Source organism: Capricornis sumatraensis, chromosome 20 (genome assembly GCF_032405125.1).
Source record: "Capricornis sumatraensis isolate serow.1 chromosome 20, serow.2, whole genome shotgun sequence".
In the NCBI taxonomy this organism is placed as follows: domain Eukaryota; kingdom Metazoa; phylum Chordata; class Mammalia; order Artiodactyla; family Bovidae; genus Capricornis; species Capricornis sumatraensis.
In genome coordinates, this window is record NC_091088.1 from 55,414,642 (window position 1) to 55,442,622 (window position 27,981).

Here is a 27,981-nt window from a genome sequence, read left to right on the forward strand (position 1 = left end):
GGTGCAGGCAGTTGCAGGCACCTGGGTTGGGAGCTGGGTGGGGAGAAGGCAGCGCCAGGGAGGGAGTGAGAGCCTTTCACTACTCATCTCCCTCTGGAACTTGCCTCCCCCAGACCCCAGAAATAGGAGCAGATGGAGAGAAAAAAGGAAGTAGAGAGAGGGAGACACTGGGAAAAGGCCAGGGGATGGGGGAAGAGATGGAAGGAGAGGGGAAGGGAGGGAGAGAGAGGACAAAGGGCATGAGGTAGTCAAAATACAGGGAGACAGAAGTCAAGACCGATGGAGGGGGACAGAAGAGAGATAGAGACAGAGAGACGGAGACTAAGAGAGACAGAGTTACATGCAGAGATAATGAGGAGACAAAAACCAGAGCGAGCTATCTGGATATCTGTGCATGTCTGCCTTCTATGTATCTATTATCTGTCTGTCTATCAGGAGGAAGACACGCCTGAACAACAACGATAATCTATTATCTGTCTATCTGTTGTCTGTCTTCAGTCTATCTGCCTGCTGCTGCTACTGCTGCTAAGTCGCTTCAGTCGTGTCCGACTCTGTGCGACCCCATAGACGGCAGCCCACCAGGCTCCCCAGTCCCTGGGATTCTCCAGGCAAGAACACTGGAGTGGGTTGCCATTTCCTTCTCTGATGCATGAAAGTGAAAAGTGAAAATGAAGTCGCTCAGTCGTGTCCGACTCTTAGCGACCCCATGGACTGCAGCCTACCAGGCTCCTCGGTCCATGGGATTTGCCAGGCAAGAGTACTGCAGTGGGTTGCCATTGCCTTCTCCCAACTATCTGCCTACCGTGTATCAATTTTCATCTATCATCTTTCACATAGTGATATATAGAGATAGAGACACACAGGGACTGAGACAGACAAATCAAGACAGAGAAATAGCCAGACAGAGAGAAATCACAGAAACAGAGGCAGACAGAGAGAGACTAGAGAAGCGAGATCGAACTAGAGAAGACACAGAGCTAGAGAAAGAGACGAGAGAGGTGGGGAGACAGAGATACACCCTGACTGAGAGGCATAGAGATGGACACTGACAGATAGGAGGAAGAGGGTGACAAGCAGATGGAGAGAGGAGGCAGAGGCAAGCCCAGAGGCCGGTGGAGAAGAGAGTGACGGAGACAGAGAGACGTGGAGGGAGAGACAGACACTCAGACGGACAGACAGAGAGACGGGCAGGGGACATTCGACGGAGGCAGGCAGAGACAGAGAGACCAAGACAGATGAGACAGCGGGAGGGCAGAAGCAGGAACAGACCGAAAGGTGTCCTGAACCTAGGAGTCATATTTCAGAGAGAGATGCCACCTGGCCAGGTAAAGTGCGTCACAAACAGTGCGCAGTGCCAGGCCCTGGCTCGGAACTCTGAAACACTTTGGTAAATTCAAGAACAGGGTCCCAGAGAGAGCCCCTGAGAGGTGGACCCAGAGACCCCTCAGAGGAGCTGACAAGGCAGACCCCGGCCAGTCTCAGGACAGGGAGATGGAGCCAGTGACCGTCTCTCTTGAGAGTCACCCCCTCTTCTGTGACCAGCCCTCTACCTGCTGAGCTGCTCAGGGGGGCTGCTGGAGGGACCAGTCCGGCTGGCAGTGGCTGTTCCAGATGTGTGCCCAGGAGCTCGGAACTGAGGGGTGGGAGCTGCCCTTAAATCATCTCCGTCCACCGCTGTTTACCACCCTTTTCCCTAGTTCATCCAGTGACTTTTAATCCCTCCCACTTTCCTGCCTTCCTTGCCCGGGCTGGGGCTCACAGCCAGCTGGAATGAGGCCTCAAATGAGTGCCTTAGGAGCCCTGCCTTCTCTTCCCCTAGGCTGACCTTACCTCTTCTCACTGTGGCCAGTGCTGGCCATCTGTCCTGGATTGGGGGTGAAGTCTTCTCTATTTTTTGTTGTTGTTGCCACTGGGGATCCTGGATCTAGTTCTGGGTCTGGTTTAGAGTTGTAGGGCTTTGGCCAAATGAAGGGGTAGGGATGAGGTCGGGGTCTCTGTCCTGAAAAGGGGAAGGATTCTCATTCTCTGGGGCCCCATTTTCACAACTCTTCTCAGCCTTCTCTGTCTTTTGCAGTTTGTCTCTGAAATTCTGTATGTGTCTCTGCTTTGGCCTCTGCATCTTCTTGTCTCTTTTTTATGTCTCTGTTGCTCCCCGTCTCTCTTCCTCTGTGTGTCTGTCTTTCACCATCTCTTCTGCCCCCTGATTTTCTTTGTGGCCTTTCTCTTTTCTCCCTGCTTCTCTCTCTCTCCACAGTCTTTCTCAGTCACTCTGTCCTCCTGACTGAGTGTCTGTCTGTCTCTCATACCTCCAAGAGGTGGAGTGCAGTGGACAGGACTGAAGCCAGACTGAGGATCAAGGAAGATTTGGAAGAAGGGCAGGGCAGTCAGGAACCTCACTAGACAGGACCTCAGATGCAAAAGATACCCCTGCTACTGCCCACCTCCACTTCTGCCTCTCTCCTAAGCCCCACCACCTGCTCTGATTCTACCCTTGTCTCTTTACACCCAGAAACTGACCACACTCAACTCCTAGCTAGGTCAGAAGGGCAGGTTGCAAAAACCTGAAGAGGGGCTAGGACTCTAGTTCCTTGGAGGGTAAGATGTGGGAGAGAGCCTCAGAGGTCAAGAGTCTGCAAGGCCAAGTGGAGGTTTTGTTCCGCCCCCTGCCTCCCCCGGCAACCAGGTCCGTTGGTAGACACCATGGTGGTTGTTTTTCCCATGGAGGGTGGGGGAGGAAGTGCTGGGAGGCCCTGGGGAATTTGACACCCCAGATCTCAGGCCCCTATTGGGATGGAGGTGGGGCTTGTGCTACTGTTTCAGTCCCAGAAAGGCTGGTTAGGGCAGGTCCTGGAAGAGGGGTGAAGGCTTGATTATGGGATCACAGATCTCTAGTCTCCCTTGGCATGAACCCCTACTTCTGGGGGAGAGGAGTAGTGCTTGACCTATGGAAGCCCCACAAGTGACTTTTCTCTGACCCCAGAACTGGTTTGAGAGGGGCCTCTTGGGACTTGCCTTAGTGGGGAACTTGGGATTCCTGAGAAGGGGAGTTTTAAGGGGCTTTCAGTTCTTCTTATGGTCTGACTTGCTGCCCTGCTGCAGAGGGAATGTAGGGTAGGGAGGGTTGTATTGTGAGTTTCCTTAGCCTCGGCACTATTGACATTTGGGCTAGTAATTCTCTTGGGGTGGAAGCTGTCCTGTGAGTGGCAGGATGTTTAGCAGTACCTCTGGTTTCTACCTCCTAGATGTCAATAGTAACCCCTCTCCCAGGTGTAAAAATAAAAAAATATTATTTAATGTCCACTTGGGGGCAAAGTCCAACCCAGTTGGGAAGTGAAAGTGTAATGGGAGAAACTAAAAGACACCCAAGGGCAGCTGAACTTTCCTGATCTCCAACTGGCCTCTCCTTGACTTCCAACACTTACATTTAAATTTTTAAAAATTAATTTATTTTATTTTTGGCTGCTCTGGGTCTTTGTTTTTGCACCTGGCTTTTCTCTAGTTGTGGCAAGCAGGGGTTACTCTCTTCGGGGTTCAATCCCTGCGGTTGGGAAGAATCCCTGGAGAAGGAAATGGCAACCCACTCCAGTATTCTTGCCTGGAGAATCCCATGGACAGAGGAGCCTGGCGGGCTACAGTCCATGGGGTCGCAAACAGCTGGACATGACTGAAGCAACTTGGCATAACATGGGGTTACTCTCTAGCTGTGGTTCTCAGGCTTTTCACTGTCGTGGTTTCTCTTGTTTTGGAGAATAGGCACGGCCAGGGCTCAGTAGTTGTGGTGAATGGGGCTTAGTTACTCTGTGTCATATGGAATCTTCCCAGAGCAGGGATCGAACTCTTATCCCCAGCATTGGCAGGCAGATTCTTAACCACTGAACCACTGGGGAAGTCCCAACACTTACATTATTCTCTGCCCTCTCTGACCTCCAGACCCTTTCCTCCCTCTCTTGATGGTCTCATTTCTTATCCCATAGAAAAAGCAGCATGCTCACCTGCCTACCAGAATCTGAGCCACATATGTAGCCTTGCTTTCCTGACAGAGAAAGGGCAACATTTCCTTCTTTTTTTTTTGGTGGGATCTTAGATCCCTGACAAGTGATGGAACCCGTGGTCCCTGCAGTGAAAGCGCAGATTCTTAACCACTGGACCACCGGAATTCCCAAGTGCAGCTTTTCCTGAAGGCGACAGGGCATCCCACCCCTGTCACTAGCTGGATGGCTTTCTTTCTCTTTATTGCATTGTGTTTTGTGTGGATGTGGGCAGATGGATTTTTTCCTAGTTTACAATTGTTTGAGGTAAAATTTACATGTAATGAAATACCCAAATTGGGACTAATAGATACAAACTACTACATATAAAATAGATAGATAATAAGGTCCTATTGTACAGCATAGGGAACTGTGTTCAATACCTTGTAATAACCTATAATGGGAAATAATATGAAAAGAATATATATATATATAGGGGCTTCCCTGGTGGCTCAGTGGTAAAGAATCCACCTGCCAATGCAGGATTGATCCCTGGTCTGGAAAGATCCCACATGCCTCGGAGCTACTAAGTCTGTGCACCACAAATATTGAGACCGTGCTCTAGAGCCCAGGACCCACAACTATTGGATCCATGCACCACCACTACTGAGCCCGTGAGCCTAGAGTCTGCTCCTCAACAGGAGAAACCACACATCACAACGAAGAGTAGCCCTGTTCACCAGAAGTAGAGACAAGCCCTCAGAGCGTGAAGACCCAGCACAGCAAATAAATAAATAAATGAAAGTGTTTAAAGAAAGAATTGAAGATTGAAGGCAAAAGAAGAAGAGGGCAGCAGAGGATGAAATGGTTAGATAGCATCACCAACTCAATGGACATGAATTTGAGCAAACTGCAGGAGATAGTGGACTGGGAAGCCTGGTGGGCTGCCTTCCATGAGGTTGCAAAGAGTAGGACATGACTCAGCAGCTGAACAACAACAACAACATTTTACAAAAGAATACATGCCTATATATACATATCTGAATCACTTTGCTATACGCCAGAAACTAACACAGGGACTTCCCTGGTGGTCCAGTGGTGAAGAATCCGCCTTCCAGTGCAGGGGATATGGGTTCAATCCCTGATTGGGGAACTAAGATCCCACATGCTGTGGAGCAGCTCAGCTGGAGTGCCGCAACTGCTGAGTCTGCAAGCTCTGGAGCCTGTACCCCACAACTAGAGAAGACCCTGCACGCTGTACCTAGAAAAAGCCTGGGTGCTTACTGAAGACCCAGTGCAGCCAAAATTAAAACAAAACTAATAGAGCATTGTAAATCAACTATAGTTCAATTAAAAAAAGAAATCTTGCATGAACATTTACCAAGTTTTGGCTGCATATGCTGGTGCAGGGGTTCCCTGGTGGCTCATCTGTAAAGAGTCAATTTTTTTTAAAAAGGAAATATTTTAAATCAACAGTACAATTTGATTCTGAAAGATTCTGTATGGGAAAAATTAGGGTCTTCCACTCTATTTTATTTCCAAAGAATTAATTTACTTATTTTTGGCCGGGCTGGGCCTTCATTGCTACAAGCAGGCTTTCTCGAGTTGCAGCAAGTGGGGGGCTGATGTTCATTGCAGTGCACGGCCTTCTCATCTTGATGGCTTCTCTTGTTGCTGAGCACGGGCTCTAGAGCACAGGCTTCATTAGTTGTGGCAAACGGATCTAGTTATCCCTCCGAGTGAAGGTTCTTCCCGTACCAGAGATTGAACCCAGGTCCTCTGCACTGGCAGGTGAATTCTTAACCACTGGACCACCAGTGAAGTCCTCTCAATGGCTTTATGTTACTGAGTTATAGCCTTTTGCTTCCCCTTCAGTGTGACACATAGAAAGAGCATGGATTTTGCAGTCAGTAGATTCAGATTAAAATCCTGATTCTATAACTTGGAAGTTGTGTGACGTTGAATGAGTTACCGAATGTCTCTGTGCCTCGCTTTCGTTAGGAGCGAAATGGAGGTAATGGGCTTTATACTGGGCTTTATACAATGGGCTTTGCATTCCAGCCCATAATGAAGTGCCTGACCCAGGACTCAAGATGTGGTAAACAAATGACTGAAACGTGTCAGGAATGTTCCTGGTACATGGCCTGCATTTAATGATAAATCTTCTACACACTTATGTATGCCTGGTAATTTTTGATTGGATGTCAGTCTTCATAAATTTTACCTTGTGGGTGATGGATATTTTTATGTTCCTATAAATATTCTTGAGTTTTTTCTGTGATGAAGTTAAGTTACCTAGATATCTTTTGTGAACATGAACGAAAATGTAATTTCAAATGTAACAAAAAGCTTCATGAATAGTACAAGGAACTTTTATGTACAATTTCCTCGGATTTACCAACTGTTAACATTTTTGCACTCTTTATCAAAATCTCTCTTTTTCTCTATTTCTCTATGAATTGAGAGTAAATTGTAGCCCAGGTGCCCTTATACCTCTAAAGTGTTCAGTGTGTATTTCTTAAGAACAAACACAATTTTTATTACATTGATAGTAGTAGAATCAAAATAGAAAATTTAGTATTGTTGCAATATAATTTAATCTTCTGGCAATATTTCAATTTTACTAGTTGTCCAAATGATGTTGATTATAATAATTTTTTTTCTGCTTGGGAAGACCAGATGAGAGTCTCTTTTAATCGAAGTCTGTTCCTCAACCTTTATTTTTAAAAATTAATTAATTAATTTTTGCTATGCTGACAGACCCTTGTCAGTGCAGGAGAGAAGTCCCAAGTTCTGGACCACCAGGGAATTTCCCTTCAACCTTTATTTGTTTTTGAAGCCATTGGCAAATTTGGCAAATCCTAGCCACTCATTTTTTATACTGAATGTCTCCGTACTTCACTTTCTTTATGAGTGGAATGGAGGTAATACCTTACATTCCAGCCCATAATGAAGTGCCTGACCCAGAACTCAAGATTTGTTAAACAAATGACTGAATCACATCAGGAATGTTCCTGGTACATGGCCTGCATTTCGTGATAAATCTTCTACACATCTATGTATGTCAAGAAATTTAAAAAAAAATTAATTTATTTTTAATTGGAGAATAATTGCTTTACAATATCGTGTTGGTTTCTGCCATACATCAACATGAATCAGCCATAGGTATACACATGTCCTGTCCCTCTGTAACCACCCTCCCACCTTCCACGCCATCCTGCCCCTCTAGGTTGTCACAGAGCACTGGGTTGAGCTCCTGAGTCATACAGCAAATTTCCACTAGCGATCTATTTTATGTGCAGTGATGTCTGTGTTTCCGCACTACTCCCTCCATCGGTCCCGCCCGCCCCTTCCCCCACTGTGTCCACAAGTGCGTTCTCTATGTCTGCATCTCCATTGCTCCCTGCAAGTTGATGCATGGGTACCATCTTTCTAGATTCCATATATACACGTTAATATATGATATTTGTCTTTCTGACTTCATATAATGGGCTCTAGGTTCATCCACCTCATTAGAACCAACTCAAAAGCATTCCTTTTTTATAGCCAAGTAATATTCCACTGTGTATATGTACCACAACTTCTTTACCCATTTGTCTGTTGATGGACATCTAGGTTGCTTCCATGTCCTATCTCTTTTAAATAGTGCCTCAATGAACATTGTGGTTCATGTCTTTTCAATTATGGTTTTCTCAGGGTGCATGCCCAGTAAGTGGGATTGCTGGGTCACATGGTAGCTTTATTCTTAATTTTCTAAGGACTCTCTGTACTGTCTTCAATTGATAGTGGCTGTATCAATTTGCATTTCCATCAACAGTGCAAGAAGATTTCCTTTTCTCTATATCATCTCCAACGTTTATTGTTTGTAGACTTTTGATGATGCCCATTCTGACCAGTGTGAAATGATAGCTCATTGTAGTTTTGATTTTCATTTCTCTAATAATGAGTGATGTTGGTCATCTTCTCATGCATTTGTTAACCATCTGTATGTCTTGGGAGAAATGTGTGTTTAGGTCTTCTGCCCACTTTTTGGTTGGGTTGTTTGTTTTTTGGGTATTGAGTTGCATGAGCTGCTTGTAAATGTTGGAGATTAATCCTTTGTCAGTTTCATTTGCTATTATTTTCTTCCAATCTGAGGGTTGTCCTTTCACCTTGTTCATAGTTTCCTTTGCTGTGAGAGAGACTTTAAGTTTAATAAGGTCCCATTTATTTTTTTCCATTACTCTAGGAGGTGGGTCATAGAGGGTCTTAGAGTGATTTATGTCTGAGAGTGTTCTGCCTATGTTCTCATTTGAGAATTTTATGGTTTCTGCCCAGTAATTTTTGATTGGATGTCAGTCTTACCTTGTCAGTACTGGATATTTTTGTGTTCCTATAAATATTCTTGAGTTTTATTCTGTCATGAAGTTAAGTTACTTAGGAATCTTTTGTGAACATTTGAAAAGTATATAATTCCAAACTTAATAAAAAGCTGCAAGTATAATATAAGAAACTTTTATGCACATTTTCCTCTGACTCATCAATTGATAACATTTTGCCACCCTTTATCAGAGTCTCTCTTTATCTTTATTTCCTTGAATTAGATAAATTGTTTGATAATTAATTGTAGCCTTGGTGTCCTTATACCTCTAAAATGTTCAATGAGTATTTCCAAAGAAGGACACTTTTTATTACCTTGAGAGTAATATTATCAAAATAGAAAAATTTAGTATTGATATTATTTGATCTTCTGGTAATATTTCCATTTTGGTAGTTGTCCAAATAAAGTTCATTATAATAATTTTTTTCTGGTTTGGAAGGCCAGATGAGAGTCTCTTTTAATTGAAGACTGTTTCTCAATTTTTTTAAAATATAACTTTTATTTTTTCCTGTGCTGACAGACCCTTGTCAGTACAGAGGAGGAGTCCTAATCGATGGACCACCAAGGAATTCCTCTTCAACCTTTGATTTGTTTTTGAAGCCACTGGCAGATTTGGCAAATTCCTAGCCATCCATTTTGTATACCGGGTATCTTTGTACATCACTTTCTTTTTGAGTGGAATGGAGGTAATACTTTACATTCCAACCCATAATGAAGTGCCTGACCCAGAACTCAAGATTTGTTAAACAAATGACTGAATCACATCAGGAATGTTCCTGGTACATTGCCTTCATTTCACGATAAATCTACACACCTATGTATGCCAGGTGATTTGTTTTAAAATTTATTTTTAATTGGAGGATAATTACAATATTGTGTTGGTTTCTGCCATACATCAACATGAATCAGCCATAGGTATATATATGTCCCCCACACTTGAACCTCCCTCCCACCTCCCACCGCCTCCCACTCCTCCTGGTTGTCACAGAACAGTGGTTTGCGCTCCCTGAGTCATATAGCCAGTTCCCACCAGCTGCCTGTTTTACCCGTGGTGATGTCTGTGTTTCCACACTACTCTCTCCATTGGTCCCACCCTCTGCTTTCCCCTCTGTGTCCTCAAGTCTGTACTCTATGTCTGCATTTCCATTGCTGCCTTGCAGATAATCAGTACCATCTTTCTAGATTCCATACCTATGCATTAATAAAAATATTTGTCTTTCTCTTTCTGACATACTTCACTTTGTATAATAGACTCTAGGTTTGTCCACCTCATTAGAATCTCATTCCTTTTTATAGCTGAGTAGTGTTCCATTGTGAATAAGTACCACAACTTCTTTATCCATTCATCTGTTGATGGACATCTAGGCTGCTTCCATGTCCTAGATCTTGTAAATAGTGCTGCAGGGAACACTGGGGTCCATGTGTCTTTTTCAATTATGGTTTCCTCAGGGTAGATGCCCAGTAGTGGGATTGCTGGATCATATGGTAGTTTTATTCTTAGTTTTTTAAGGGCTCTCTATACTGTTCTCCATAGTGGTGTATCAGTTTGCATTCCCATCAACAGTGCAAGAGGATTCTCCACAACCTCCCCAGCATTTATTGTTTGTAGACTTTTTGATGATGGCCATTTTGAAAGAGATGGGAATAGCAGACCACCTGACCTGCCTCTTGAGAAACCTGTATGCAGGTCAGGAAGCAACAGTTAGAACTGGACATGGAACAACAGACTATTTCCAGTTAGGAAAAGGAATATGTCAAGGCTGTATATTGTCACTCTGCTTATTTAACTTATATGCAGAGTACCTCATGAGAAATGCTGGGCTGGAAGAAGCACAAGCTAGAATCAAGATTGCCAGGAGAAATATCAATAACCTCAGATATGCAGATGACACCACCCTTATGGCAGAAAGTGAAGAGGAACTAAAAAGCCTCTTGGTGAAAATGAAAGAGGAGAGTGAAAAAGTTGGTTTAAAGCTCAACGTTCAGAAAACTAAGATCATGGCATCCGGTCCCATCACTTCATGGGAAATAGATGGGGAAACAGTGGAAACAGTGTCAGACTTTATTTTTGGGGGCTCCAAAATCACTGCAGATGGTGATTGCAGCCATGATATTAAAAGACACTTACTCCTGGTTATGACCAACCTAGATAGCATATTAAAAAGCAGAGATATTACTTTGCCAACAAAGGTTCATCTACTTGAGGCTATGGTTTTTCCAGTAGTCATGTATGGATGTGAGAGTTGGACTGTGAAGAAAGCTGAGTGCCAAAGAATTGATGCTTTTGAACTGTGGTGCTGGAGAAGACTCTTGAGAGTCCCTTCGACTGCAAGGAGATCCAACCAGTCCATTCTAAAGGAGATCAGTCCTGGGTGTTCATTAGAAGGATTAATGCTAAAGCTGAAATTCCAATACTTTGGCCACCTCATGCGAAGAGTTGACTCATTGGAAAAGGTCCTGAAGCTGGGAGGGGTTGGGGGCAGGAGGAGAAGGGGACGACAGAGGATGAGATGGCTGGATGGCATCACCGACTTGCTGGACATGAGTTTGGGTGAACTGCGGGAGTTGGTGATGGACAGGGAGGCCTGGCGTGCTGCGATACATGGGGTCACAAAGAATCAGACACAACTGAGCGACTGAACTGAACTGACTCTGACTGGTGTGAGATGATAGCTCATTATAGTTTTGATTTGCATTTCTCTAATAATGAGTGATGTTGAGCATCTTCTCATGTGCTTGTCAATCATCTGAATGTCTCTGGAGAAATGTGTGTTTAGGTCTTCTCCCCACGTTTTGTTTGGGTTGTTTGTGTTTCGGGTATTGAATGCATGAGCTGCTTGTAAATGTTGGATTTTAATCCTTTGTCAGTTGTTTCATTTGCTATGATTTTTTTTTACCATTCTGAGGGTTGTCTTTTCTCCTTGTTTACAGCTTCCTTTGCTGTGTAAACACAGCATTTCTCCAAATGTGACCTAAGTGGTGAAAAGGGCTAAGGAGTTCTGAGATATCTCTCTCTCTCTTTTAAGATATTTATTTATTTGGCTGCACCGAGTATTAGTTGCAGCATGGGATCTTCAGTCTTCATTGAGGCATGCAGGCTCTTTAGTTGGGGCAGGTGGGATCGAGTTCTCTGATCAGAGATTGAACCTGGGTTCTCTGCATTAGGAGCATGGAGTCTTAGCCACTAGACCACCAGAAAATTCCCTGAAGTATATCCTTTATCAGTACACTAATCCCATCCATGAGGGGGTCCACCCTCATGACCAGATCACCTCCAAAGACCCCACCTACCAATATCATCACCTTTGGCAACATATGAATTTGGGTGGGGGGACACGTTCAGATGTGTCCTTATATTAGTTAGGGTTCAGTTCGAATATCACCAGTCCAGAGAATCCTTTCCTGACAAATTTGTCTAAATTACCAGCCTCTTACCCCATTGGCTTATCCAGCTTAATTTTTTTCTTTATAGTAATTATTACTCTCTGAAATATTATTTGTTTGTGTTTCTAGAATCAGCTTTCCCCAGTAGCATATCAGCTCAGTGAGAATGAAGGATTTGGTCAGTTTCATTCAAAACCATGTCCCCAGTGCCTGGGAGAATGCCTGAGGTCAAGTAGAATATTAATAAATACTTGTTGAATCATTGACTGAATGCGTGAATTGAATGGGATCAGAGGCTAGTCTGCTTAAAAGTCTAGAGTCTAAAGACTGGAATTTGAAGGCATCTCAAATTTGGTTGACTAAATTGAAAACACACTGTTTGATTCCATTTACATGGTGTTCAAGAACAGACTATGTGAATCTAAGGTGATAAAAGTCACAGTGGTCATTACTGAAGCCCGAGCATCTAGAACCCATGTTCTGCAACAACAGAAGCCACCACAGTGAGAAGCCCCCACATCACAACTAGAGACTCGCCCCTGTTCCCCGCAATTAGAGAAAGCCCGCACACAGCAGTGAAAACTCAACACAGCCAAAAACAAATAAACACAATTTTAAAAAGACAAGACAGTAAAGGGTGGTCAATATATATGACACAAAAGAGTCATGGCTTAGGGTAATGAATAAGGGATGACGTGAAAGAGTTTTAGAAGTCCTTTTTATTGCCTGGTTGAAAGCTTTCATCCTTCATACAGTGGAAGGATACAGAAGAAGATCAGAAATGGCAGGTCTTTGAAGTGTCTTTTAAGAAATTATAAATTTTGAATTTCCCTGGTGGCGCAGTGGATAAGAATCTGCCTGCCCGTACAGGGGGCATGAGTTCAATCCCTGGTCTTGGAAGAGGCCAGGTGCCCCAGAGCCCATGTATCCACAGCTACTAAGCCTGCACTGTAGAGCCTGTGCTCTGCAACAAGAGAAGCCACCGCAATGAGAAGCCCGTGCACCGCAATGAAGAATAGCCCCTGCTCAGCCCAACTAGAGAAAACAGCCCATGCACTAACGAAGAGCCAGCGCAGCCAAACACAAATAAATCAAGTAAAACAAAAAGAAATGATCAATTTTGAAATATTTCCAGAGGCACAGAAAAGTTGCAAATGTTACAGTTTTATTCACCCTTCATCTGAATTCTCTTAATGAGAACATCTTGTGTAAGCACAGTACAATGTTCAAAACCAAAAATAGTAAAAGAAAAAAAACCCAAAAGAACTAAAATAGTGTTGGTGCAACACTCTTAGCTAAACCACAGCCATTATTTATTTATATTTCACAGCTCTTCCACTATGTTCTTTTTCTATTCTATTCCAGGATGCCATCCAATATCTCACGTTGGATTTATTTTTTGTGTTTTCTAAATCTCCTCTCTTTTGTATTAATTACTCAGTCTTTATGACCTTGAGACTTAAAAAAAAGTACTTGTCAGTTACTTGTAGAATGTGCCGCAGTCTGATATTAAAAAATTTTTTTCCTGATTTTTCTTATGATTATATTATATTGTGCATTTTTGGCAAGAATAGTATAGAAATGATGTGCCTTTCTTAGTTCATCCTATCAGGGGACACACGATGCTGCCCTCTGTTATGTCTTATTACTGATAATGTCAACTTTGATCACTTGGTTAAGGTTTCTTTACTGTAAAGTTACTATATTTCTCTTTGTAATTAATAAATATCTGAAGGAATATGTTTAAGACTATGCAACATTCTGTTTCTCTTCAAACTTTTGCCCATGAATGTTGGCATCCGTCAGTGGATCTCACACCCAATTATTACTGTGGTGTTTGTTCTAAAAATGATTTTCTATTTCCCTCATTCCTTCTACATTTATTTATTAATATTTAAATTTATTTCTTTGGCCGCAACAAGTCTTCATTGCATGCAGAATTTTTAGTTGTGAAATGCAGGATCTAGTTCCCTGACTGGGGATTGAACCGGGCCCCCTGCATTGGGAGCCACTGGACCTCCAGAAAAGTCCCCCTCCTACATTTATTAACTGGAATTCTTCCATAAGGTAGAACTATCTCTTCTTCCCAGTTTTTTATTTAGCCAATAGTTTATATCACTATGGTCTCTTATCCAAGAGACCATTTATTTTATTTCATGGATTATAATCCAATATTTTATTTATTTTGTTGCTCAGACTGTTTCAGCTTTGTCATTGTGAGCTCCTTCAGATTGGCTCCTGTTTCTTTTTGACATGCTCCATCTTTTTTCAACTACTTCTTTTTTTCTGGCATCATAAATTGTTCTTATATTTTCCCTTCCCCAGCCCTGGAATCAACCACTTCTCTAAGAAGTCTTGCTTCCTTTTATTGGAAGGTGGTATTTAGAAACCAAGATTTGGATATTAGCTGTGCTCATTGCTAGTGGGATATCCTTGCTTACTGGCCCTGTCAGCGGATGGAGCTTGATTTCTATCTCTCAGAAACAATTCATATTGATATCTCTGATTTCAATCTAACACACAGGTTCCATTCTAGCTTCCTCTATTTGAAAATTCTTTCCTTGATAGCAGAAATTTGGCTCTCATTTTTACACTATATTCACTTATGTGTTCAACCCTCATATGTATATAAAATAGTCTCACAATTGCTAACCCATACCCAGTGAGAAATAAATTTAGATTGAGAGAACTATACAAAGAATTCTGTCTTTAAATTAATTTTTATTGAAGTATAGCTTATTTGCAATGGTCTGTTAGTTTCTGCTGTATGGCAGAGCGAATCAGTTATACATACATATATATCCATTCTTTTTTAGATTCTAGTCCCACTGAATCATTGTGCTGTACACCTGAAATGAACACAACATTGTAAACTAACTATGCTTCAATTTTAAAATGTTGGGAGGATTTGGTGATGGGACAAGCACTTAGTTGACTCGTGCGACCCCTTGAACTGCAGCTGGCCAGGCTCCTCTGTCCGTAGGATCCCCCAGGCAATAATACTGGAGTGGGTTGCTATTTCTTCCTCCGGGGGATCTTCCTGACTGAGGGGCTGAACCTGTGTCTTCTGTATCTCCTGCATTTGCGAGCAGATTCTTTATCACTGAGTCACCTGGGCAGTCCATTAATACCATGTAAAACACATCAAAAAAAACCTGGGAGGTGGTTGGGAAGGGCGGGCCCTTGTAGCCTCCCCATCTAGCCCTGAGGTTTTCTGTCCCAGGTGGGCAGGGTCTAGGGGCATCAACAGGGCGGTGGACTGCTTGATGGCACAGAGCCACTACTGACTGGCCTTTGTTGCCTGGAATCTCCGAGGGGTCAGAGGCTGCAGCTGGAGACCTGGGTGGAGTTTATTTGGCATTGAGCTTTGAGACGGTCATTAAAAAGATGACGTTCAAAACACATTTGAAGGAGCAGAGGCAAGAATTTGGGTCCAATTAATTTCTTGGTAAATGCAGCTGGAATTAATAAACTCTTAGTAAGGAAAAATGCTGAGAATATGCTATCTCTGCTTCATACTAACCTCCTGGGCTCCATGCTGACCTGTAGAGCTGCCATGAAGACAATGATTAAACAGCAGACCAGGTCCATTGTGAATGTAGGAGGTGTTATTGGTTTCAGAGGAAACTCTGGCCAGTTTATGCACAGTGCTAATAAAGAATTAGTCAGATTTTCACATGCTCTTGCTAAAGAAGTAGCAAGAAAGAAAATTATGGTGAATGTAGTTGCACCAGGATTTGTTCATGCAGAAATGACAAAAAGACTTGAAAGGAAAACATTTAAAGAAAAATACTTGGGAGGTTTGGAGGCCCCCTTGATGTGGCCCATGTAGTTGTGTTTCTTTTATATACTTATTTTTAAAATAATCCAGATATTTATTAGAGAATTATCTAGCTTACTTTCAACATACTAACATTAAAATAAAAGAGAAATAGAGCGGAGAACACATCACCAAATTGGATTTTGAGCAACATCCAGACTTAAACAGTGCTGGGAAGACTCCACAGCACATCTGGAGTGCCAGTTGGGAAAGGGTCCCTGGCAGCACATGGGTGAGAATTCAAAGATGGAAGTTCCGGGTTCCGTTTATAATCCCAGGACAGATGCAAATCATTATCACCATCAATCTGTGACCAAATTACAGCTCTGGTTTGATATTAATGCTGTTTGTTTTGTTGTGTAAAACTTGGAATGTAGTTAAGCCTAGGGCTTGGTAGGCCAGGCCCCTCCAGGGGCTCAGCCATCTCAAGATGTCTCCCCCATTTTACCCATGGTGCTGCAAGCCCTGCGCTCACAGCAGGCAGTCACTCCCAGTCACTCCCAGTCAGGGCAGTGTCCCGGCAGATGTAGAAGCAAGGTCAGAGGTCTGCTCTGCTCTGTCCTTGAGGCTTAAACAAGATTATTCATGTAATGTCCCTAACAGTCGGCCCCAGGATTGTTTAGACTGAAGAACATAGGAACAAGGCAAAATAACACAAGCAGTCTTACTGATTCTATAAGTAACAATGTAGGACGTATTGTAGGTTTTAGTGAAAACAGTCCATTCACAGTTACTGATGGAGTGTTCCGATAAGCAGAGTTCTCAAACTTGAGAAGTTGGTTCATACAGCAGTACTTCCATTGCCTCTGTCAGTAAATGGGTGCAGTTATCAAAGTCTAGATAACTTAACCACCTTTGCAAGAGTCTATGGTTTTATTCTTCTATTGGTCAAACAGTAGGGCAGGTGAATGCTTGGGTGTTGGCCAGGTGATATTTTTGCATTACCATTTGGAGATTCATTTGCTGCGTTCTCAAAGAAGCAAACTTAACAAGAGCAGTTCAGTTCAATCACTCAGTTATGTCCGACTCTTTGCAACCCCATGGACTGCAGCATGCCAGGCCTCCCTGTCCATCACCAACTCCAAAGGTTTACTCAAACTCACGTCCATTGAGTCTGTGATGCCATCCAGCCATCTCATCCTCTGTTGCACCCTTCTCCTCCTGTGTTCAATCTTTCCCAGCATCTTGGTCTTTCCCAATGAGTCAGTTCTTCTCATCAGGTGGTCAAAGTATTGGAGTTTCAGCTGCAGCATCAGTCCTTCCAATGAATACTCAGGACTGATTTCCTTTAGAATGGACTTGTTGGATCTCCTCAGTCCAAGGGACTCTCAAGAGTCTTCTCCAACACCACAGTTCAGAAGCATCAGTTCTTTGGCCCTCAGCTTTCTTTATACTCCAACACCCACATCTATCCATACATGACTACTGGAAAAACCATAGCTTTGAGTAGATGGACCTTTGTTGGCAAAGTAATGTCTCTGCTTTTTAATATGCTGTCTAGGTTGGTGATAACTTTTCTTCCAAGGAGCAAGTGTCTTTTAATTTCATGGATGCAGTCACCATCTGCAGTGATTTTGCAGCCGCCTAACATAAAGTCTGTCACTGTTTCTACTGTTTCCCCGTCTTTTTGCCATGAAGTGATGGGACCAGATGTCATGATCTTTGTTTTCTGAATGTTGAGCTTTAAGCCAACTTTTTCACTCTCCTCTTTCACTTTCATCAAGAGGCTCTTTAGTTCTTCTTTTCTGCCATAAGGGTGGTGTCATCTGCGTATCTGAGGTTATTGATATTTCTTCCGACAATCTTGATTCCAGCTTGAGCTTCATCCATCCCGGCATTTCTCATGATGTACTCTGGAGAAGGAAATGGCAACTCACTCCAGTATTCTTGCCTGGAGAATCCCATGGACAGAGGAGCCTGGTGGGCTATAGTCCACGGGGCGCAAAGAGTTGGACACAACTGAGCAACTTTACTCTGTATATAAGTTAAATAAGCAGGGTGACAATATACAACCTTGATGTACTCCTTTCCTGATTTGGAACCAGTCTATTGTTCCATGTCCATTTCTAACTATTGCTTCTTGACCTGCATACAGATCTCTCAGGAGGCGAGTAAGGTGTCTGGTATTCTCATATCTTTAAGAATCTTCCACATTTTGTTGTGATCCACAGAGTCAAAGGCTTTGGCATAGTCAATAAAGCAGAAATAGATGTTTTTCTGGAACACTCTTGCTTTTTCCATGATCCAGCGGATGTTGGCAATTTGATCTCTGGTTCCTCTGCCTTTTCTAAAACCAGCTTGAACATCTGGAAGTTCACAGTTCACGTACTGTTGAAGCCTGGCTTGGAGAATTTTGAGCATTACTTTACTAGCGTGTGAGATGAGTGCAATTGTGCAGTAGTTTGAACATTCTTTGGCATTGCCTTTCTTTAGGATTGGATTGAAAACTGACCTTTTCCAGTCCTGAGGCCACTGCTGAGTTTTCCAAATTTGCTGGCATATTGAGTGCAGCACTTTCACAGCATCATCTTTTACGATTTGAAATAGCTCAACTGGAATTCCATTACCTCCACTAGCTTTGTTCGTAGTGATGCTTCCTAAGGCCCTCTTGACTTCACAGTCCAGGATGTCTGGCTCTAGGTGAGTGATCATACCATCGTGGTTATCTGGGCCATGAAGATCTTTCTTGTATAGTTCTGTGTATTCTTACCACCTCTTCTTAATATCTTCTGCTTCTGTTAGGTCCATATGTTTCTTGTGTCCATCTTTGCATGAAATGTTCCCTTGATATCTCTAATTTTCTTGAAGAGGCCTCTAGTCTTTTCCATTCTATTGTTTTCCTCTATTTCTTTGCATTGATCACTGAGGAATGCTTTCTTATCTCTCCTTGCTATTCTTTGGAACTCTGCATTCAGATGGGTATACCTTTCCTTTTCTCCTTTGCCTTTAGCGTCTCTTCTTTTCTCAGCTATTTGTAAAGCCTCCTCAGGCAACCATTTTGCCTTTTTGCATTTCTTTTTCTTGGGGATGGTCTTGATCCCTGCCTACTGTACAATGTCACGAGCTTCTGTCCATAGTTCTTCAGGCACTCTGTCTATTTGATCTAATCTCTTGAATATATTTGTGACTTCCACTGTATAATCATAAGGGATTTGATTAGGTCATACCTGAATGGTCTAGTGGTTTTCCATACTTTCTTCAATTTAAGTCTGAATTTGGCAATAAGGAGTTCATGGTCTGAGCCACAGTCATCTCCTGGTCTTCTTTTTGCTGACTGTATAGAGCTTCTCCATCTTTGAGTGCAAAGAATATAATAATCAATCTGATTTCGGTGTTGACCCTCTGGTGATGTCCATGTGTAGAGTCTTCTCTTGTGTTGTTTGAAGAGGATGTTTGCTATGACCAGTGTGTTTTGACCTGCTTCGTTTTGTACTACAAGGTCAAATTTGCCTGTTACTCCAGGTGTCTCTTGACTTCCTACTTTTGCATTCCAGTCCAGATATAAGCTTTATAAACAAAATTAGAGTATCCTTTTAAAAACTTGATCAAAATTTTAATAATATAACAAGATAGCCTACCAGGCTCCTCCCTCCATGGGATTCTCCAGGCAAGAGTATTGGAGTAGGTTGCCATTTCCTTCTCCAGGGGATCTTATCAATCCAGGGATCAAACCCGGGTCTCCTGCATTGCAGGCAGACGCTTTACTGTCTGAGCCACCAGGAGGTCAAGTGAGGGGTTAATTTGTAGAAGCAGAAGGAGCTTTATCTACATGTACCATAGATCATTGTGAAATAATACTTATTTACTTTCCTGGAGAAGGAAATGGCAACCCACTCCGGTATTCTTGCTTGGAGAATCTCATGGACAGAGGAGCTTGGTGAACTACAGTCTGTAGGGTTGCAAAACTTTATCAAAGTAACAAAAGATTTTACAAGCAAATATAAATCACTTAAAGGCAAAGAAATTCACAATCTGTTATCAAAAGCTGCGTTATAAGAAAACTTCGTTCTTTTAACAGAGAGAGAAAACCAAATTCCAGTCTGGTACCAGTTTACTGTTAAAAATGAAATATGTAAAATGTGTTTATCTAGTTAATCTTATAAAGTCTTTTCCATTAATCTTGAAGAAGTAACAATATTCTTCTAAGCGCATGAGAGTGAAACCATAGATGGCATGTTTAAAATATAACTATATTGCAATTGACAAAGCAACCTGGCCATTGCTGTGACAGGTAACACTTTAATATGGTAACTAGAATTATAATTGACAACATTTTATCAGGACATATCGGATCTTTATGATTTCCACATAATTTTTAGGATATCTATATTAGTAACATTAACCATACATATAACCTGAGATTTATCATTCTTCCAACAATACTTCCCAAGTAATTTAACATATCAAATGAACCCATGTGGTTTAATACCTCTCTTTGGGATGTCTCAGGGTCCTCTGAAGCATCCCAAAGTCAGCCAGAGGTCAAAAGAACTTCATTAGATTTTAATTTTAGGAAGTTTTGTCAAAAATATCCGCAGGGTTTAGAACACTCAGTCCAACAGGATTATATCAATCATTGTGAAACAATAGTCATTTGCTTAGCCAAAGTTAACAAAAGATTTCAAAGGTAAACAGAACCGATCACATTATTGAAGGCAGTTCAACATCTCAAGAAAACCTGTATTATGTACAAAATTTTTCTTGGGGTCCACTTTCCATAAAACCTCTTTCTCTTTTTTAAAATCACTTTGTTTATTTAGAAACAGCCACCTGTAACTGATCTACTTTCTTTTTTCTTAATAAGATGCAATTCCATTTCTCATAGCTTTTTTTTTTTTTTTTACTTAAAACACACATCTTATTTTCCTTAAGCAACTATGAACTGTACTTTATACTAGCATTCTGTAATACTTTGGCCACCTGATGCAAAGAGCTGACTCATTTGCAAAGACCCTGCTGCTGGGAAAGATTGAAAGCAGGAGGAGAAGGGGATGACAGAGGATGAGATGGTTGGATGGCATCACCAACTCAATGGGCATGAGTCTGAGTAAACTCTGGGAGTTGGTGATGGACAGGGAGGCCTGGCGTGCTGCAGTCCACAGGATTGCAGAGTCGGACATGACTAAGCGACTAAACTGAGATTGGTGAACCAGTTTAATTTCTAAAAACATTTGCTTTCTTATAGAGAACATCTCAGGATGGCACCAAACATATTCATTAATACTCCAAAATCTCTTTAGTTTCTCTGTAAGAGGAAGTTGCTGCTATTGCTGCTGCTGCTAAGTCACTTTAGTCGTGTTCAGTAATTAATGTTTCAAAATCTTATTTTATTTGGAAATGATGTAGCTATTCAGTAAACTTTTATCACTTAGTTTAGTAGAACACTAGAAATTCAAGTTACCCCAATCTTCAGAGATTATTTTAGACAGACATTCCTAAAGTATAATTATTCTTAATCAAGTTTATTTAAAAGCTCTTGTCCCATTTATATATATATAAATATATTATATATTTTAAATATATATATAAATATATATATATTAAAAGTTTCTTCACTTGAGTTACTTTCCTTGTTGGCAAATTTCACTTATGTTAAACCTAGGCACAATAAAGGTATTACACAAGCTAATGATTCAAGACATGTTTTAATTAGATTAGCACACAAACATTAATACTAGATATTTAATATTGAATATTTCCCAGTTCACATGAACCTGAAATTCATTTAGGCTAATTTCTCTTGTAGTTGTTTGATTCATAAGTGCTTGCTTTTCTTTAAGCCAATTGACAAAGATATACACTGAGACAAGGTAAATTCAGACAGACAGACAGAGATCAGATTTAAAATGTCTCTTTGATTCTTTTCTCTCTCTCTCTGTTTTTCCCCTTGGCTTGAAATTCTAATTTGCCCAAGGTTAAGGTCTCAGGCACATTGGGCTCTGTATTTCAAGTAGCCTGCTGTACTAAATTGCTTCAGTCGAGTCCAGCTCTTTGCAAGTCAATGGACTGCCAGGCTCCTCTGTCCATGGGATCCTTTAAGCAAGAATACTAGAGTAGGCTGCTATGCCTGCCTCCAGGGAATCTTCCCAAACCAGGAATTGAACCCACATCTCTTATCCTGCACTGGCAGACAGAGTCTCTACCACTAGCACCATCTGGAAAGCCTAGGCAAATGTTAACTTCAAGCTTTTTTCTAGGCAGACCTTTGTAAAAATCTAGCTGTTTTAAATTGCATATGCAAAAAGAACCGGTTTTATAGTTTCAAAGGAAGAAAAAAAAATTCATTTTAACCAGTTTTCTCCGGAGTCTGTCAATTACAATTTGGCACTTACCAAGAGCATTGTCAAAGACTGGACAACAAAGGCATTTGCCATCTGCCTGTAGGGAGATTGCTCTAACTCCCTGGTGGCTCAGACAGTAAAAGTGTCTGCCTACAATGCGGGAGACCTGCGGTCAGTCTTTGGGATGGGAAGATCTCCTGGAGAAGGAAATGGCAACCCACTCCAGTATTCTTGCCTGGAAAAGCCCATGGATGGAGAAGCCTGTTGGGCTACAGTCCATGGGGTGGCCAAGAGTCGGACACGACTGAATGACTTCACTTTCTATGAAGATTGAGACCCACGCTGCTATAGCTATTGACCTTCAACAATCCTGAGAGAGTTCAGGGTGGAGTGAGGCACTCTGGGCTGCAGGGAATCTGCTGGGACAGGTCTTTAGATAGTTGATGGTTTTAAGAACAGATTTTATGATCTCAATCCTTGCATCTCCTCATATCTAGAGAAGCAATAAATCCCTTCATGGTGACATCAGATCCTGTTGACTAACAGAAAACTTTTTGTAAATGAATGCTTAATGGTATTGATGGCAACCCACTCCAGGTACTCTTGCCTGGAAAATCCCATGGACTGAGAAGCCTGGTAGGCTACAGTCCATGGGGTCGCAAAGAGTCGGACACGACTAAGCGACTTTCCTTCTAATGGTATTGAACTCCGCCCTTCACCAAAACCTTATATATTGTCCTTCTCCCACTGCCACTTTGGAGCAGTATCTCAGAGCTATCTGAAATGCTGCCTCCCGGGCTACAGTCCTCATTTTGCCCCAATCACTTCATGGCAAATAGGTGGGGAAACAATGGAAACAGTGACAGACTTTATTTTCTTGAGCTCCAAAATCACTGCAGATGGTGACTACAGCCATGAAATTAAAAGATGCTTGCTCCTTGGAAGAAAAGTTATCACCAACTTAGCATATTAAAAAGCAGAGACATTACTTTGCTGACAAGGTCCATCTACTCAAAGCTACGGTTTTTCCAGTAGTCATGTATGGATGGATATGGGTGCTGGCCTATAAAGAAAGCTGAGAGCCGAAGAATTGATGCTTTTGAACTGTGGTGTTGGAGAAGACTCTTGAGAGTCCCTTGGACTGAGGAGATCCAACCAGTCCATCCTAAAGGAAATCAGTCCTGAGTATTCATTGGAAGGACTGATGCTGCAGCTGAAACTCCAATACTACCCTGATGCTGGGGAAGATTGAAGGCAGGAGGAGAAGGGTGCGACAGAGGATGAGATAGTTGGATGGCATCACGGACTCAATGGACATGAGTTTGAGTAAACTCTGGGAGTTGGTGATGGACAGGGAGGCCTGGCGTGCTGCAGTCCATGGGGGTTGCAAAGAGTCAGACACGACTGAGTGACTGAACTGAACTGAAAACTTAACTTTCAACTCTCAAGTTGTACATCTTTTTTTTAGTCAACATGTCTAAAGAATATCATGGCTATCCAGTGCCAAAGAGTCACCTTTTCTTTCTGTAGTCATAGTTTTATAGCTAAAAATACAGACCAAAGGGAAAAGTGAAAGTTGTTAGTCATATCCGACTCTTTGCAGCTCCATGAACTGTACAGTCCATGTCATTCTCCAGACCAGAATATTGGAGTGGGTAGCTGGTCCCTTCTCTAAGGTATCTTCCCAACCCAGGGATTGAACCCAGGTCTCCCACCTTGCAGGCGGATTCTTCACCAGTTGAGCCACCAAGGAAGCTCAAAATACAGGCCAAATGGTGCTCAAATGGACTCAGAATACAGGCAGAAAAAAAAAAAAAATGCTAGAGTGGGCGACAGAGTGGAAGAAGTTGGGCTTCTCCTCCCCCCACTGAGAGATGAGAAAGATAGAAGGGGATTAGCTGATGGAGAGGGAGACAGAGGCAGAAGCGGGGGTGGTGTAAGGCCACAACAGGAGAAAGAAAAAAGAAAGAAAAGGGAGCGGGGGACATTGTTAGAGCTGTGCGCCGGCTCAAGGGAGAGCCGACTTAAGAAGTGAAGATTTGAGCAACTAAAATACAATCTTGGGATTGTGACACGGACAGTTGTACTCACAAATCGAATAATTCTTTTTTTCCAATTGTAAACTTCTCTTCAGACAATTTTAAATTAGCTTCATGTACCTAACGGTAGGCAGAGAGGAGGATCCAGCCTCTCAGCCAGCGTGTCACATTCTTATCCATTTTCAATCTGTGTGAGCCGAAAACATTCAATAGTTTCTAATGGTTCAGCCCTCTTTAACTTAAAGTTTCAATTCTCACATAATCCAGTGAATCCGTCCCATTCCCTAGCTAACGAGCAATAAAATGAATCTTCCCATCCGGGAATAAAAACTTCATCAACCTTAATCTCTTTTCTTAAAGAGTGGCATTTTGTTTCACAAATCCTGCTCACAGTGCCAATTAATGTTTTGCCGAAATTTTTCACTTTCGTCTCAGGTTCAAAGGATTTGTTAACAAAAGACGCCACTTGTTTTACAAATAAATAATACAGATATTTATTAGAGAATTATGTAGCTTACTTTTAACATACTAACATGAAAAGAAAAGAGAAACAGAGCAGAGAATACATCACCAAATTGGGTTTTGAGCAACATCCAGATTTTAACAGTGCTGGGAAGTCCCCTGTCACAGCACAGCTGGAGCCTCAATTGGGAAAAGGGTCCCAGGGAGTGAGTCCGTTTCATGGCTGAGACTTCAGTCGTGTTTCTTTTAGAGTCTCTGGACATTATAGGGCATGTCCTGGTGGTGGATGGGGGCTTGCCCTTCAACACGTAGCCTACTCATACCTATTATTAGAGTTAAGGGCACTCTGCTATACCTGTTTTTGCTAATCAAACCTATCGACGCCACAGATGTTGATTTCCATCTTTGTATGAACATGTCTGTAAAGAACATGTGTGATCAGCTGTGTTTTCTAAATGACTTGCATAGTACAAGCTGTCCCAATGTTGGTATACAGCCGCAGGCATTGGCGCCAACAGCCCTAAGAGCCGGTCAGATAGTCCAGTCTCTAATACAAAATATCTCCCATAGTATTTGCATATAACCTACCTCTACTTTAAATCATCTTTAGATTACGTCTATTACCTAACAGAGTGTAAATGCTGTGGAAATAACTGAAATACACTGTAGATGCTATGTGAAAGGTTGCTTTTGGGAATTTTCTGGAATTTTGGGGGGGCGCTATTTTCTGTCCCTGGTTGACTGAATCCATGGCTGTGGATAAAAGCCAGGAATGTGAAGGGCTGACTGTATAGACATTTTGCAAGTGATATAAACAGATGTCATCTTAATTTATACATTTGGTTGCAAAAGTAGGAAAAAGTTATGTGGTCTAATTGTCATTAGTTATTTTGTTGTATCAGGCTGAATACTCCAGAAGTTAACTCTATGGGCCACTGCCAAAGTAAGAGTATTTACAGGGCATTGGATAGGTGTTAATACCTTAGCAACCCTGCTAGGGTAAATTCTTTTTTCCTTTTGCCTGTGACTTGGACGATCAATTAGTATACATGTTGAAAAAAAACAGACACAGACATGAATGTGGAGTCTGGTTCCTTTGAGTGGCATTGCTCTTCTTTGAGCAGCTGGGCACAATAAACTACTGGTGTGGACAATTGACCCAACTTGTGGAAATTCTCAAAGATGGTGAGGCTTAACCCTTACTGTTTTGTTTTTTTTTTTAACTTTTTATTTTTACTTTATTTTACTTTATAATGCTGTATTGGTTTTGCCATACATTGACATGAATCCACCATGGGTGTACATGCAATCCCAAACATGAGCCCCCCTCCCACCTCCCTCCCCACAACATCCCTCTGGGTCATCCCCGTGCACCAGCCCCAAGCATGCTGTATCCTGCATCAGACATAGACTGGTGATTCGATTCTTACATGATAGTATACATGTTTCACTGCCATTCTCCCAAATCATCCCATCCTCTCCCTCTCCCTCTGAGTCCAAAAGTCTGCTATGCACATCTGTGTCTTTTTTGCTGTCTTGCATACAGGCTCATCATTGCCATCTTTATAAATTCCATATATATGTGTTAGTATACTGTATTGGTGTTTTTCTTTCTGGCTTACTTCACTCTGTATAATCGGCTCCAGTTTCATCCATCTCATCAGAACTGATTCAAATGTATTCTTTTTAACGGCTGAGTAATGCTCCATTGTGTATATATACCACAGTTTTCTTATCCATTCATCTGCTGATGGACATCTAGGTTGTTTCCATGTCCTGGCTATTATAAACAGTGCTGCGATGAACATTGGGGTACATGTGTCTCTTTCAATTCTGGTTTCCTCGGTGTGTATGCCCAGCAGTGGGATTGCTGGGTCATATGGCAGTTCTATTTGCAATTTTTTAAGGAATCTCCACACTGTTTTCCATAGTGGTTGTACTAGTTTGCATTCCCACCAACAGTGTAGAAGGGTTCCCTTTTCTCCACACCTCCTTACTGTTTTAATACCTGATACAACTGTGAGCTACATAGACCTCCTCAACTTAGGAAGTGAAAGTGGTATTTGTTTTTTTTAAATCCACAAAACATTCGCTTTGGCTGACTACTTAAAAACAGTGAAAGAAATAATGACATTTGAAAAATTAAGAGTATTTTGCATTAATGAGTGTAAGGATTCTTACTTGAAATTTTAGAAAAATAAGAATTATGAACAATCATAAATAATTTAACTAAATATACAAAAGCAAGGGTGTCTTTACAACGAACAGATAAAGCATTAGTCTTAAAAGAAAATATTTGCCTGAGATTAGAGCTGAAGACACAAATTGTGAGTGAAAACATCAGCTATTTTGTAGTGATCTCTTTTGTGAGAATAGAATGGTAATTTTATTTTTTATTTATTTTTGACTGTGTTGGACTTCATTACTGCTTGAGGGCTTCCTCTGGTTTTGGTGTGCAGGCTTCTCATTGTGATGGGTTCTCTTGTTGAGGGGCATGGGCTCTAGAGTCTGGGCTCAGTATTTATGGTTATGGACTCAGCTGTCCCGTGGCATGGGGAATCTTCCTGGACCAGGGATCGAACCTGTGTCCCCTGCCTTGGTAGCTGGATTCTTAACCACTGGACCACCAGGGAAGCCCACATGATAATTTTAAATGTCACCAGATTCATGTTGACTTTTATTATCTATCGTTTCAAAATGTTTTAAATATTTATTACATTTTAAAAAGCAATCTTTTTACAGTTTTATTGGAGCTAAGCATGATTTCATGTAAGCAGATTAATTATATATTGAAAGTTTGTACTAAAGTATTAATAGGATATATTAAATAAATGCAGAGAAAATATAAAATTAAATCTGTGTTCTTAAAAAAAACACTGCCTGCTGGGTTTTAGCTCCATAGAATATCTTCTCTGTTCTCCCAGCTCATCTGCCTGGCTCTGAAGTGGCTCACTGCCTCACTTCAGATCTATGCTCAAAGTCTACTCTGCACACAAACCTCTGATCTTACTATCAGAAACGGCCACCGACATTTCTCTGCAGCTGTTGCCTGCGGTTATTCTTGTGAGGCACTCACCACTCCCTAACATGAGAATATGTGGGCTCTTTGCGACCCCATGGACAGTAGCCCACCAGATTCCTCTGTCCATGAAATTTTACAGGCAAGAGTACTGGAGTGGGTTGCCAGGCACTGAACCCACATCTCTTGCATCTCCTGCATTGGCAGGCAGATTCTTTACCACTAGCATTACCTGGGAAGCCCAAAGTCTAACCACCCCAGATGGGACCCGAACCCACAACCCCCGGCTTAGGAGGCCAGTGACTGAGGCACTCACTAATCCCTGACAATAGAATAGACACGTTTATTTGTGGGCTTCCCAGGCGGCTCAGTGGTAAAGAGTTTGCCTGCCAATGCAGGAGATGCAGGTTCGATCCCTGGATAGGGAAGATCCCTTAGAGAAGGAAATGGCAACCCACTCCAATACTCTTGCCTGAGAAATCCCATGGACAGAGGAGCCTGGTGGGCTACAGTCTATAGGGTCACAAAGAGTCAGACAGGACTGAGCACACAGCCTCTCTGCCCTCCCAGAAAGTCAGCTGGGAGACAGTAGGACCTGTTATGTCTGTTTGCTACTCTACATATATTGCTTGACTCAGGCCTTGAGGG

The 27,981-nt window shown here is 42.0% G+C and overlaps 1 pseudogene; it reads left to right on the plus strand.

The window, feature by feature from the left end:
- The first annotated feature begins 2,600 nt into the window (after positions 1-2,600).
- Positions 2,601-24,626, plus strand: LOC138096808 (3-oxoacyl-[acyl-carrier-protein] reductase-like; annotated as a pseudogene).
- The last annotated feature ends 3,355 nt before the right edge of the window (positions 24,627-27,981 follow it).